Consider the following 12,911-nt stretch of genomic DNA (forward strand, 5'->3'; position numbering starts at 1 on the left):
GAAAAGGAAGACGGCCTCCACGAGCCAAGAGACAAACTGCCCCACTGTGAAGCTCCATCCGTCTCCTCCCCCTCTCTCCATAAACACATAGTGCAGGCTTTTACTGAGGCCTCATGCCGACTGACTGATTGACTAACTATATTTATGCGTGTGTGTGTGTTGTGCAGGAGACATGCACTAAACGAGAGCCACTGTCCAATTGACGAACAGGGATAAGAGCGAAGCCACAGAAGCCATTATGATGTTAAAGCCAAAAAACCTGCCCAACATACACAGAAGAAGATTAATGCAAACAGTCGTCCACGTTCGGCTCAGTCAGTGTTATGTGAAGGCTACACTTACACCTAAAAAACACACAAATGCCCACATATGTAGATATTTGTAGCTAAATTGAAAGTTCCCATCTGAAATAAAAAATACTAGTAATGGACAGAAAGAAGAAGCTTTCCTCTTTTTTTAACCACAAAAAAGTTTCATTTGGTCAGGCTTCTCTTTTTCAAAAGATAAATCACTTTTAATGCATCTTGCAGCTGGAAAATTCAATCATGTCCTTTTTTTGTGTTGCATCAGTGTGACTGAGCAAAACGTTGACCACAGAAAATTCATTAGCTAGCCTGGCTGTCAGGCGAAAACTTTGTATCTCCAAAAAGTTGAGTTTTAAAGGAACAGTGCTATATATCAGTTTTAGTACGGACTGAAATGCGACTGAAAAGTGTATCGAAACCTGCCAAGTAAAGCTGGCATTGAATACTCTGTGTGATCTTGCTTACTTATACAGTAGTTGCCGAATTAAATTATAACGTCGCCAATTTTATGCTTTATATTTCATTTAGCCAACGTACTTGTACAGCTGCTTGTGTTTTAACAACATGTAATATTTAAGAATTTTGACTTCTTTTGTTAAAAGATAAAAAAGGTTTTGTAGAAAAATAGGTTTGTTTTGCTGAAAGTAAGGTATCGAAAATATAATTGTTTTGGCATCGGTATGGAAACTCAGGTATCGCATCAGCAGACGTTATTGAAAATGTTTAAATGGTTTTTAGTCCCATGAAAGAACTGGAAACCTGTGTTAGTTTCAATATAATAAATGGTTTCATTGACTAGGAGGTTGTATAGTTTTCTTAACCTACAGAAAACTATCTAATAATTGTGATGATTCACTGTCTAATAAAGACTGAAAAGTTCTGTGTTTCCCAAATAAAAGAAGGTAAGACTGGAACACTTCTCAGTTAGTGTGTGAGTGAGTGTTTGTCTGCAGTAATGTTTTTTGGCACAATAAGGTTTCACTGGATAATTACATTTCAAATCAACTAAACAGATCAGGCTCCTCGACTGAAGTTTGATAGGATTACATGTGAAACGGTAGTTTGTTATTCAGAAATTACAGACCTCAGACTGCATTCACTGAACAAAACAACCTTAAATCTTATTTACTGTATTTATTCAGTATAAAGTATTCACTTTAACAATAACTGACTCTGCAGGAAAGCTGCGGCCCCTTCAGCCCCAAGAGGTGAAATCACAACACTTTTATGGAGAAGAGAAAAATATTCTAATGGCTTGAATTTAACTTTTATCTGAGCCTTTTATCAAAAGCAATTTCTACACTGACACTATTAGCAGCCAACAGGGGAAGGGGAGAGCAGAGCCAGAGTGACCAGGAAATATTAGCAAGAAGGGAAGAACTGACAAGTGCAAGGAATTAAAGGGTTCACCAACATTGCCAAAACAAACCAAAAAAATCTCCCTTACCTCTAATTGTATCTAGCCACTCCGATAGTTTTGGTTTTATCTACTCAGGATTTGAGATATACATCTGAGAGACTTATGCCACCACCCCAATACAATGCAGGTGAATGGAATTGAGTTTGTGGTCAAAGCAATGAAAAGTTATATTTTAAAAAAATATCAGCAACATCTCTTTCCAGAAAAAGGGTCCTGATTACATTGGGACTACTTTCTACCCCAAAAAATAGTTACAGTACAAAAACTGTTGACAGCCAGTTCTGTAAATTCGATGTTGTTTCTAGAAATACACATTGCTGTTGAGTTTTTAAAATGTTGAATTTCCAAAAAAACTGGGCAAATAAAATCTAAATGATCTGGCTGACTAGATATCACTGAGAATAAGTGAGAAAATATGAGGTCTTGGGTGATTTTGGGTGAATCAGCCCTTTGAAATGGAAGAACTGTATCTTTCAAATCACTTACCAAATAATTACAAAATCACAAAATCATGCTGTGTTATATATATATATATATATATATATATATATATATATATATATATATATATATATATATATATATATATATATATATCTCAGCATATCATCTTGCTCCAGCTCTTCTTTGAAGCTATGTGATGTTTGAAATATATATATAAATAAAGATGTAGGGATCATTAAACATCTTTTGCCCTGAACAGCATCAGCCAGATGTGAGGATTGGTTTAAATCTGGGTGAGTTAACGAGGTCAGGAGGCCCAGAGCTGATGGAACAAAGACATATTTTTGGACTTTGGTATGTGTGTGTGTGTGTGTGTGTGTTAAATGTGTGTACTGTGTGTTTGCAGTCTAAATGTATGTGTGAGGTTCTTGTTATCATATGATTTTCACATTAAGTTGTGGTGCTTACAGTTTGACGTACAAAGAAAGCAATTCACAGACAGCAGGGAGAATAAGGCGATGTATGGATTTAGTAAGAGAATGTTCCTTAAAAATGCACAATAGCCAGGATTGTAGAAATACTGAGGTTATGGGGCCTTTACATGTCTTTTTAAATGAGAAGTGTTTTTGGTTTGGTTACAAAAAGCAGCAAAACACATCCTGTAGATGTTTACAAGCTGGCATTAAAAAAACAGACCTGCAAGAGCATCTAAGCAAAAAAATAATATCCTCGAAAATGATAGAGAAAGCACAAGAGAGAGGGATGAAAATTCCTAATGCACCTGCACTGCCAACACACACACACACACACACACACACACACACACACACACACACACACCTTGGCACAAAGGGACACCTCATGTTGAGAGCCTGAGATCTGAAGCCATTTTGGAGTCGAAGCTAAGTGCTGCAGGGAGTTTAATAGGGGGCAACCATGTGACACACACACACACATACACATATAAGCTTGTGTGTGCAGAGACACACACACACATATGACCATAGCTGCTTTTAAGTTGTCTTACATTCACACAACGCACACACACACACACACACACACACACGGTGCTAACCTTCAGTGAGCGTGCCCAGAGCAGAGGAGGTCTTAAAGTGCAAATATCTATATGGCACTATTGGCCAACAGTGAACACACACACACACACACATATATGGAAGTATATTGACGACAAAAAAGATCTGAGAGAGCACAAAACTAATTTGAGCGCGTCTGTATGTCCTCTGAGAGCGCACCGGGTTGGATTCGTAAGAGCAGAATCCGATTTTTGAGGATCAAATTAATCTCAAACAAGTTACTAGCTATATATCATAGTGGCCGCATTAGCTTCGTGTTAACTTCTATTTCTAGTGTGATTTTCTGAACCAGACGTAGGATTTTCTAATTTCTTCTTTTTTTTGTTTTTCTGAATAATGTAACAGACAAAAATATGAATTATTAGAACCATTTTAAGAAAAACATTGATGAATGAGGCTCATTGTGACTTCTGAGCTGAATGCTGCCCTCAGAAACCTAATGAGCCTGACATGAGGTGGTTGGGTTTTAACTGAGATCTGATCCAACTCCATGTGGGATTCTGAAAACTAATGGTTCAAACAAAAACAAAAAACTAACAAAAAAAAATATTATGGGCTGTGGCTACATTCAGAATGACAGCATTTTCATAATAGGTGTGGCGCTAATCCGACATACCGGTAAGAATAACCTAGGCCACGGTAAAGGGATGCAGATCCACACGCCCACAATAACTGAAATTGTAGACTAAACAATAAGGCATATAGGCGCAAATTTTGTAAATCACATGTTGTCCTAAATGGTTGCCAGTCGTTCCTTACAAAGGAGCAATATGTTCAAAAGCTGACTTTTTTCCTTGTGCAGACTTTGAAAAAGACATGACCCTGACTTCCGGATGTGGGTGTGTCCTGTTGCAGCTTGTGGTTGGCAAGCGACCTCTTGCGACCTCAAGTGCTCAAAGCTGCTAAAAACAGCTGGCCGAAAAATGGCGCGCGCATGTTCGGGATTGTATGCTGAAATCTGATTCTGCTCTTACGAATCCCTGTGTGCTCGCCAATGAAACTGCAGACTGAGTAGCGTTCAAATTAGTTTTGTGCTGTCAAAACTTTTGTCATAAATATACACACACACAGCACTGTACCCAAGAGAGCTTTAAAAACTAGTCATAAATAATTCCCTTTTTGAAAATCAAAGGTCTAGTGTACTCTTAGTTTTGTGTGTGTGTGTGTGTGTGTGTGTGTGTGTGTGTGTGTGTGTGTGTGTGTGTGTGTTGACTCAGCAGCAGAGGAGCCTCCTCGCATTAATATTAGATATTAGATATTATCACTGATATGGGGAATGTTCTCTTATTTAGCTCCGCCTACAGCACAGACACACACACACACACACACACACACACACACACACACACACACACAGGAAGTCGCTCCTCTCAGTGTGTTTATAGCTGTATCTATCCTTGAACTGTTCCCTAAACAGCGTCCTGCCCAATTTATCCTCACAGTCCAAAGGTGGACGGTCCAAAGATCTGCTGATAGGCTGCGACACACCTTAGTTCACAAAATGTTCTTGACTCATTAACCACATCCAAAACTAACACACTGCAAAACAATGTGACACAGATAAAGTAGCACTCCACTCAGGTTATCTGAGCAACAGGCATTTTTTCCCTGCATAAACTGAAAATCACCAGAAAACTGTCTCAAATACTTTTCAGGTTTTTTGAACAATATTCGTGGTGTTTGGATTTGTCACCATCACATGTTTCTCACCTGAAGCTTTTCAGAATTAGTGTCATAGTCTCTTCAGTGGATTTTATTGTTTTTAAAAATCACTGAACAATTTGATTCTGTTTTCATCAGATTTTGTTGACATATTAAAATGTTTAAAGATATCTTATTGTGACCACACCAAGACTTATTAGTACAGCCACATCCCATCACATATCCTCTAGAAACTGTTGACTTTAGTTGACTTGGCCAGTTAAGATGAATAATCAGATTTTTTTAATTTAAAATTACAGCAGTGCAACACAGAAAAAATCCTGTCTAACGTGTTCTATAAGGATTTGCTGGTTAGCTAAATAGCTAGCAGAGTAACAACAGCGAAAAAATTTAAAAATTGAAATGTGCTTCTTTACTTTCTTGCAGAGGGTTAGATGAGAAGATTGATACCAATCTCATGTCTGTAAGGTAAACAGCCAGCAGCCAGTTAGCTTAGCTTAGCATAAAGCCTGGAAACAGCTCTGTGCTGTCAGTGTGGTTATACTCATGACTGAAATACATTTATAACTGCAAGGGCATCATGAATGTCTTTTGCACTAATGTGTAATTAACTGTAACTGTAGTGCTGTGATTTCATTGGCTAAATAACAAATGCAAGGATCGTGATGCAGCAGCATCTCACAAAATTAAATGAACCATTTCTATTTACTTTTGTATCTATGTGTATGTGAATCTGTCAACATATCTATATGAATGTATTTATATAGGTATATTTTTGTATGGATGTCTGTACGCAAATTTACAAATGGTCCAGTACTTGGGGGACAGGGGGCACTGAGAGGGATTTACAGGAACTTGACTTAACTGTCCTATGTTCAAGTTATATTTGTCTAGTTAAATTTCCAATTATTTCCCATTAGCATTTTTAATGAAAGCTTAAAAAGGGGGAAATCAGAAGCCCATCCAAGAAGTTTCCTCTGGCTAAGGGAGAGAGCATAACATTACAGTTCTGCAAATAATTCAAAACAGTGATTAATCTGCTTACCAAAACTATGTTGTGGCTGTAGTCAGGCCCGGCTCTAGACAACAGGGGGCCCTAGGCAAGCTTTTCTTTGGGGGCCCTCCTTACTTTGCCTGGAGCTGAGAACTATGAAATAAATGCCCACTTTATAGATTGCAGGAATGTTCTTTATTTATATCTAAGAACATTCCTGCAATCTATAAAGTGGGCACGATCCTTGCACACATTAATACACAAAACACACATTTGTAAACATGCCCTCGTTCATTAAGATTTATGCCGTCAGACCTTAAATCAGAGGTCTCAGCAACTTCCTCAAGGCACAAAGTCTTTCTAAACGGTCAATACAACTCTTGACAACAGGCATATTGGCAGAAAAACAATACAGCCCAGCCAACACTGAACAGCAGTCATACAATTCAAGATAAACGCGAAAAAAAATTAGATCATTCTTGCACTAATAATCTAAATGGCTCCCTACACAATTGCGTATTCAGCGTATAGGGTGGGCCGGCACTATCTGCAGTGTTATCACATCTACTTCGGTTGAAAATGAAACAGACAAGTTATGGTGACAAATGCTGCTTATGACCCGTCTAATAATGCCATTTCTCTCTTTTTAAACTATTTTCTTTTATATGACTCACATGAGTTTGTCCTTGTGGTTCTGATCTCTTACACTGATTTATACAAGCTTCGGCTCTTCAGTGAGCAACACAGTACTTTCATTGTTGTGCCAAAACGGCAATAGTGGCAGATAAAATGTCCAAATTGCAAAAGGCTGCAATGATAATTAGCCAGAGAGAATGTGTTTAATGCAGCTTTTTATGTCAGGAAGGAAAATAACTACAGGTTAGTCACAGATCAGAAAAACATCTCTCATTTCATTCACACGGTCCAAACCCTCAACATCTGCCAACTAAACAGTTGCAATATTGAACAAAAAGAAGAGAGAAGCAAACTAGGCTGAATCACTGGTTGTATAAGTATACTATATGGCCAAAAGTGAGTGGACACACTTGTTTATATACCCCTTTGTTCCAATTAAAGGAGATCTTAATGTTACAGCATTAAATGATACTTTAGACAATAGTGTGCTTCTAACTTTGTGGCAACAGTTTGTGTTCGTCCCTTGGGCCCCTGTGCACAAATCCAGGTCCATAAAGAAATGCTTCTTCCTGTTTGGTGTGGAGGAACTTGACTGTCCTGTACAGAGCTCAGACCCTATCCCACCCAACACCTTTAGGAAGAACTGGAACATCGAGTGCGAGACAAACTTTATCACCAAACATCAATGGCCAAACTCACCAGTGCTGTGGCTTCTAGACACTTGTGGCTGAAAGAGATGTTCAATAATCACATATGGATGAGATTGGTTGGGTGTCCACATACTTTTGGCCATGTAGTCTATATTTGTTTCACTGTAAATTTGCCTTTGAAAATTTATTTTTATGAATACCTTCACTGTTTACTAACACAAAGTCACAGGAGTCTCCTGCAAAACGACACTACAGGGTGACGTTATGTCCGCAACTCGACTTTGTTGTCACTTTATGTTAAAAGACACTAAATACTACAGCGCCCACAGGCCCCATCAGCCATCGCTATAGAGACGACAACAGCCACGGGTGTGAGTCAGAGTTGCAGCAGATTTTTCTTTGCAGCATAACACTAGAATTGATCCAGAATTGAACCAAAAATCTGAAAAGAAGAGGCTGCAGTGCTGAAACAGCTGATTAATTGATCAACTGGTCAATTGTCAGAAAATTCTGATAATCGATTAATCATTTAAGTAATTCCTCAAGAAAAAAAGTCAACCATTCTATGGTTTCAGCTTCTGAAAAAGGAATGATTTGCTGCTTTTCTGTTTTATATCACAGTACGTTAACTTAAGAAAGTAATGAATCATTTTCTGACTTTTTGTAGACTAAAGAGTTCATCGATGAATTGAAAATATAGCCATCAGACTAGTCGTAATGTAAATAGCCATTAGTTGCAGCCCTTATATATTCAAATTGGTGAATTTATCAAACAACTTTCACAATGCTCAACCGCTTAAGTTCTAAGTAAGTGATTGGATGTTTCTCACCGCAGTGCTCCTTGGGAGTCGTACTTGACTTCTCTCCTCAGGTTCTTATTGACGCAGCCTTTCAGTGAACCAAAGTTTTTTCCAGCGTACTTTCTTACTGTCTGTACTGACGAGTGCTTCACGTCCATCCAGTTTCCAAGTGGCCAGTCACCACTCACTGACTTTTACCTCATGCCAAATATAACCCTGCCCACTTCACTACCCTATTAAGCCCTATTGAGCCCAGCCCCCCAATACATTTTTACTACCATTTCTCTCTTAGAGGATATTTCAAAGGAATTTGTCCTTCTGGTTTTGACCCTTACATTCATTACTACGGGCTTCAGCTCCTCAGTGTGCAACACAGTGCTTTCATTGTTTTTCAAAACAGCAACACTGCCAGCTGAAATCTCCAAATTGCATGAGCTAATTTACCAGAGAGAAATGTGTTTCATGCAGCTTTTTGAGTAAAGCATGCAAAATGACTACAAATATGAGTCACATCAGAAAAAAAATCTTTCATTTATTTCACACGTTCCAAACCCTAAACATCTTTAAGCGTTGAAAAAGCAAATTACTTTTCTCCACATGGATCACAATCTATCTCCTAGTTAGAATATTGAATGCACAGAAATTGCATTTTGATTTTTTTTCTCTATTGTACAGCTTTACTCAACTAAATTATGAAATCACATGTTTGTACAGTGCTTTTGTGTGTGTGTGCATCATGTAGCTGCTCAAACCATCAAGGGCTCTGTACATTTATAATACAGAAATCTCGACATTTACATGGTCTGACCACAGATCAGATCATGTAAATGATCGTGTAAGAAGAACTGGTAATAATATTAGTAAGAAAAAGAAAAGTATGTATGTCATAAAAAATCAACACTGACACATTTGAAAAAACACCAACAGAAAGAAAATATGGAGAAAAAAAAAAAAAGCCAAACTGCCTACGCCTCAATTAAGTCTGGGATGAAAATTTCTACAGCTACCACTGGAACGCACTCAGTATGTGTGTGTGTGTGTGTGTGTGTGTGTGTGCGTCTGCAGACACAGACGCACACACTCACTTGAGGGTGGGTGTTAGAAAATCTACCAGAAAAGTTGCTGAATATAAGTGCCTCTTGGCAGAAATGAAATGAAAAAAATTCAAGAGATCCTTCAGCAAGCAGCAGACTCACAACGGCTGATTTATTCCATTATTCCTGCCTCTAAAAAAGTTGGGCTTGTAGTGACAATGTGTGACATAATATTGATAAAATCACAAAATACTGAAGGCAGAATGAAAATCAGTGTAGACATGGAAGAAAAAAACAATTATATGAAGGGGCGGAGGGAATACAGACAAATCTAAGAGAAAAAGTTGACAAAAGAAGTGAACATGTGAAGTTAAAGAAGAAGGATATAAAGCAATAAAGAAAAAGAGAAGGTGAACTGAAAGAAAAATAAAGAGAAAGAGGAGAAGGAAAGAGGGATGAGAAAGAGGAGAGATGGAAAGGATGCAGCAGGGAGAGGAGATAAAAATACAAGTGACATTTCTCCTAACGGTGACGGGAGTGGCGGCAGCAGCAGAGCTGCGTTTGTTGCTTGACCTTCAGTTTTATTGGAGAGAGAGTGTGTGTGTGTGTGTGTGTGTGTGTGTGTGTGTGTGTGTGTGTGTGTGTGCGTGTGCAGCAGCCTGGTGGGCTTGACACCTAACTGAGGGTGACACGGTCACACACAGAGGAGAGCTGAGAGCCCCCAGCGCTGCCACCCAGCCTCACACAGCACAGCTGGCCCTGTCACCTCCACTTATCCTGCCCGACTCAAAGCCTGTATGTACAGTAACTGTGTCTGTGTGTGTGTGTGTGTGTGTGTGTGTGTGTGTGTGTGTGTGTGTCCAGTACAGCTGGGTAAAAGCCAGATGCAGAGGCTTGTGAGCGTTGAGATGCATTAAATAATTCTACTGTCCCCACTGCACTTTGTAACCATCAATTATCTGCAACGGTGCTGTTTGGGCTTGCAGACAATGAAATATTCATGCACGAACAAAACAATAAACGGAATACAAAAAGTGCATCACAAACATGATAAAACAGGACAAGAAACGTATGTGACTGCACACCTACACATGTGAGCTGCAGCTATGAGAGCAGCAAACTGGGTGAATGACAGACTGCAGGTTTGTAGACAAAGAAACAGAAATGGATGATGAGGTGGGAGTTAAGGTAGGCTGGAGGCGGTGCTGAAGAAATGGCTCAAGTCTGGGAGAGAAAATCTGCATCGCTGCTCATCAGCAGCTTCACTGAAGCCCACAGGGTGTTGTTTACTGCGAATTGTTGGTTTTGGTCCTTTATGGCAATTTACAATTAGAATATTGACAATAAATTAAAATATAGAATAACACCAGCCTTTAAATAATGGACTTAAGATCCTCCATCTAGGCCACAAAGATTTAACTTCTGTCCTACAGCTGGAAACTACAGCAAGGGCCACCACTTCCTCCTCTTGTACATACGTAAAACATCTCATGCCCCTCCATTTCTGAGTCTTTTATGATGTTGGTTGTTTTATTATCTACATTATTTTGTATATGGTTGGTTTGTTCATCCACAGCTGGCTGCATGGTGCCATTTTCTCCTCCTTCAGGCTGTGAACACGTTATATTATTTTTACCCAAATCACACAAGAAAGAATCGACCGCTCGTTGGCTGCCATGAATCACCTACAGTGGCCCATAGAGGACAACAGCTGCATTCAAGCGTGTCAACACCACTAACAAAATATAAGCAAGGTGAAAAACAAAAACAGGCTTTTTTTAAAAGTGTCAGGGGCATTTAGTGTCCATTTATTTTTAATTACTTTGTTGTTTTATGAATTTTAAAAAGGCTTTTTGCCCCTAAGCTGCCATTAATGTCTGACCCCGGTCACCAAACTGTCACCTTTAAACTCAAATGCTCCCTTGATGTGACCCTTTTTAATTCTAAATAGTTGATTTCTGCTCTCATTTAATATCATAAAGAAAAATCTAAAGCACTAGCTGCTCAGGCTCATTGCACCTCACAATACACACAACACCGAAGGTATTGGACCAAACAGAAGGTGGCCTGTATGAGGAGCTTCTGCCCTGACTGTTGTTTTGTGTGGAAGAATGACAAGGAGGTCAGTCTTCCTCGGGCGCAGTGAGTCAGACCCCAACACAGCTTCAGAAACCATCACCGAAGAAGATCCTGTGTTCTGCTCTTCATACAATGGCTGCTGTGTGTTTTTAACGACGCTGACATCGCCAAGACCCCCTCTCTTGCTGTTGTGTTGTTGAATGCGACGGCGACAGCTCTGTTGTTGAATGCGCCGGCGACGGCGACAGCTCTGAAAGCGAGCTCATTCTGACACTGTGGAGACGAGGGTTTCCACCGTGGCTCGCATCACAACGTCTAGGTTAAGTTTATTTGCAAATATAAAGAGAAAAGAGTAAAGATGGTGAACGACGCAGACAGAAAAAGAGACAATGAAATGAAGCTGAACGTGAGACAGTAGCCGCGTTTCCATCCAAACGTAGCGCATACTTTAACGGAATCGGCATTTTGAATTGAAAATGTGCATAAAAAGAGGTGGATGGACACACACATACTGGCACTGAATGGGAAAGCTTTCCCATCAGTCTCTTTTCTTTCTAGCTTTTACTCCCCGTGTTTGTCTTGACAGGTTGTCTAGCAGAGGAAGATCAAAACACACCAGAACAAAAGGTTTGCAGTGATAAAAGCTAACTGAAGCAGAAAAAGTGAGCATATAGATTCAGATCCTGCCTTCCTCTTCCAGTCCTGTCACACTTGTTTTGATTTTTAACGGAACACTTTGAGACATTTTGTGGATTCTCTTTCTCCACAGAGTGTTGAAGCGATTGAACAGGAAGTGTTTCAGTGCCGCGCTCACGCACACCTTCGCAGGAGGAGTTTGAGCTCGAACAGGTGAGCGCTATGTTATTGAACGATATCTGTGTCCACAAGGTCCCCTGCTGCATATTTCTGTGTCACTGTTACTCGTTTTTGTCTGGATTTTCTCCCCCGAACCCCAAACACGCCTGGACATCTTTAAGTAGAAATCTCATCTCCACTTACGGTAAACCAACATGTGTAAAGTTACTCCTGATACTTTGTCACTTCCTGCATGTGCTATACAATAAATGCATTTTATTGTTAAGGTATTGTTAGAGGTATTGTTACACTACAGAGGAGCTAAGTTGTTTACCAGGTCAGAAAAAGGGCAGAGCCATGCACAGGTGAAGTGGTTTGATGAAGAGATGTAGAAGCATGTAATTACGCTGCCTGAGAGAAGCCTGAGTTTGAGTATTAGAGTCAGCAGCTGAAATGGTGCATCCCTTCCATGAACCATGGCGCAAGGGACAGATTTTTGGTGCAGATTCAGGAAGTTTTTAGAGGATTTCTCAATATTGGGCAGACCGGACAATATTTGAACCTTTTTTGCTATTTTTGCTATAAATATATTTTTGAAAAAAAAAAAAAAATAAATCTTGCACATCTATCCCACAATTGTCTATTACTAAATTTTTTTGTACTGATATGTTTCCTTAGCACAGAGTATTGAAAATTGCCAAGTAATGAAAGCTGGCACCGTGTGTGGTCAGATCCTTAATCTTGTTTACTTATTCTTTGATCAGACAGTTCCTCCTTTAAAATCGAACATTTGCCAGTTTTATTATTGCATTTTGGCAAAGTTCTCATATTACTGCTTGTGTTTGGACAACATCTAAATTTGGTATTGTACCTAAGCTTATTTATCATATCAACAACGGTATTAAAAAATTCAAACAATACTCAGCCCCACTATGCTAGGAGTGTTTTCCAGTAGAAAGCTGTATTTTGAGTTAAGAGAGGTTAATTAACTTCTAGAA

The 12,911-nt window shown here is 39.3% G+C and overlaps 2 protein-coding genes across 4 annotated transcripts in view; one reads left to right on the top strand and one right to left on the bottom strand.

Annotated features, from left to right (window-relative positions):
- Window positions 1-12,911, bottom strand: part of lcor (ligand dependent nuclear receptor corepressor) — an 86,838-nt gene that overhangs the window by 63,130 nt on the left and 10,797 nt on the right. The gene's annotated exons all lie outside the window — the stretch shown is intronic.
- The window catches only part of LOC122873537 (MORN repeat-containing protein 4-like), an 80,763-nt gene that overhangs the window by 31,987 nt on the left and 35,865 nt on the right, over window positions 1-12,911 (top strand). For all 3 annotated transcript variants that reach the window (XM_044190339.1, XM_044190341.1, XM_044190340.1), the window contains one exon: window positions 11,888-11,967. The gene's annotated coding sequence lies outside the window, so the exon portion shown is untranslated. The remainder of the gene's footprint in view (window positions 1-11,887; window positions 11,968-12,911) is intronic.

Source organism: Siniperca chuatsi, linkage group LG3, assembly GCF_020085105.1.
Source record: "Siniperca chuatsi isolate FFG_IHB_CAS linkage group LG3, ASM2008510v1, whole genome shotgun sequence".
Lineage (NCBI taxonomy): Eukaryota > Metazoa > Chordata > Actinopteri > Centrarchiformes > Sinipercidae > Siniperca > Siniperca chuatsi.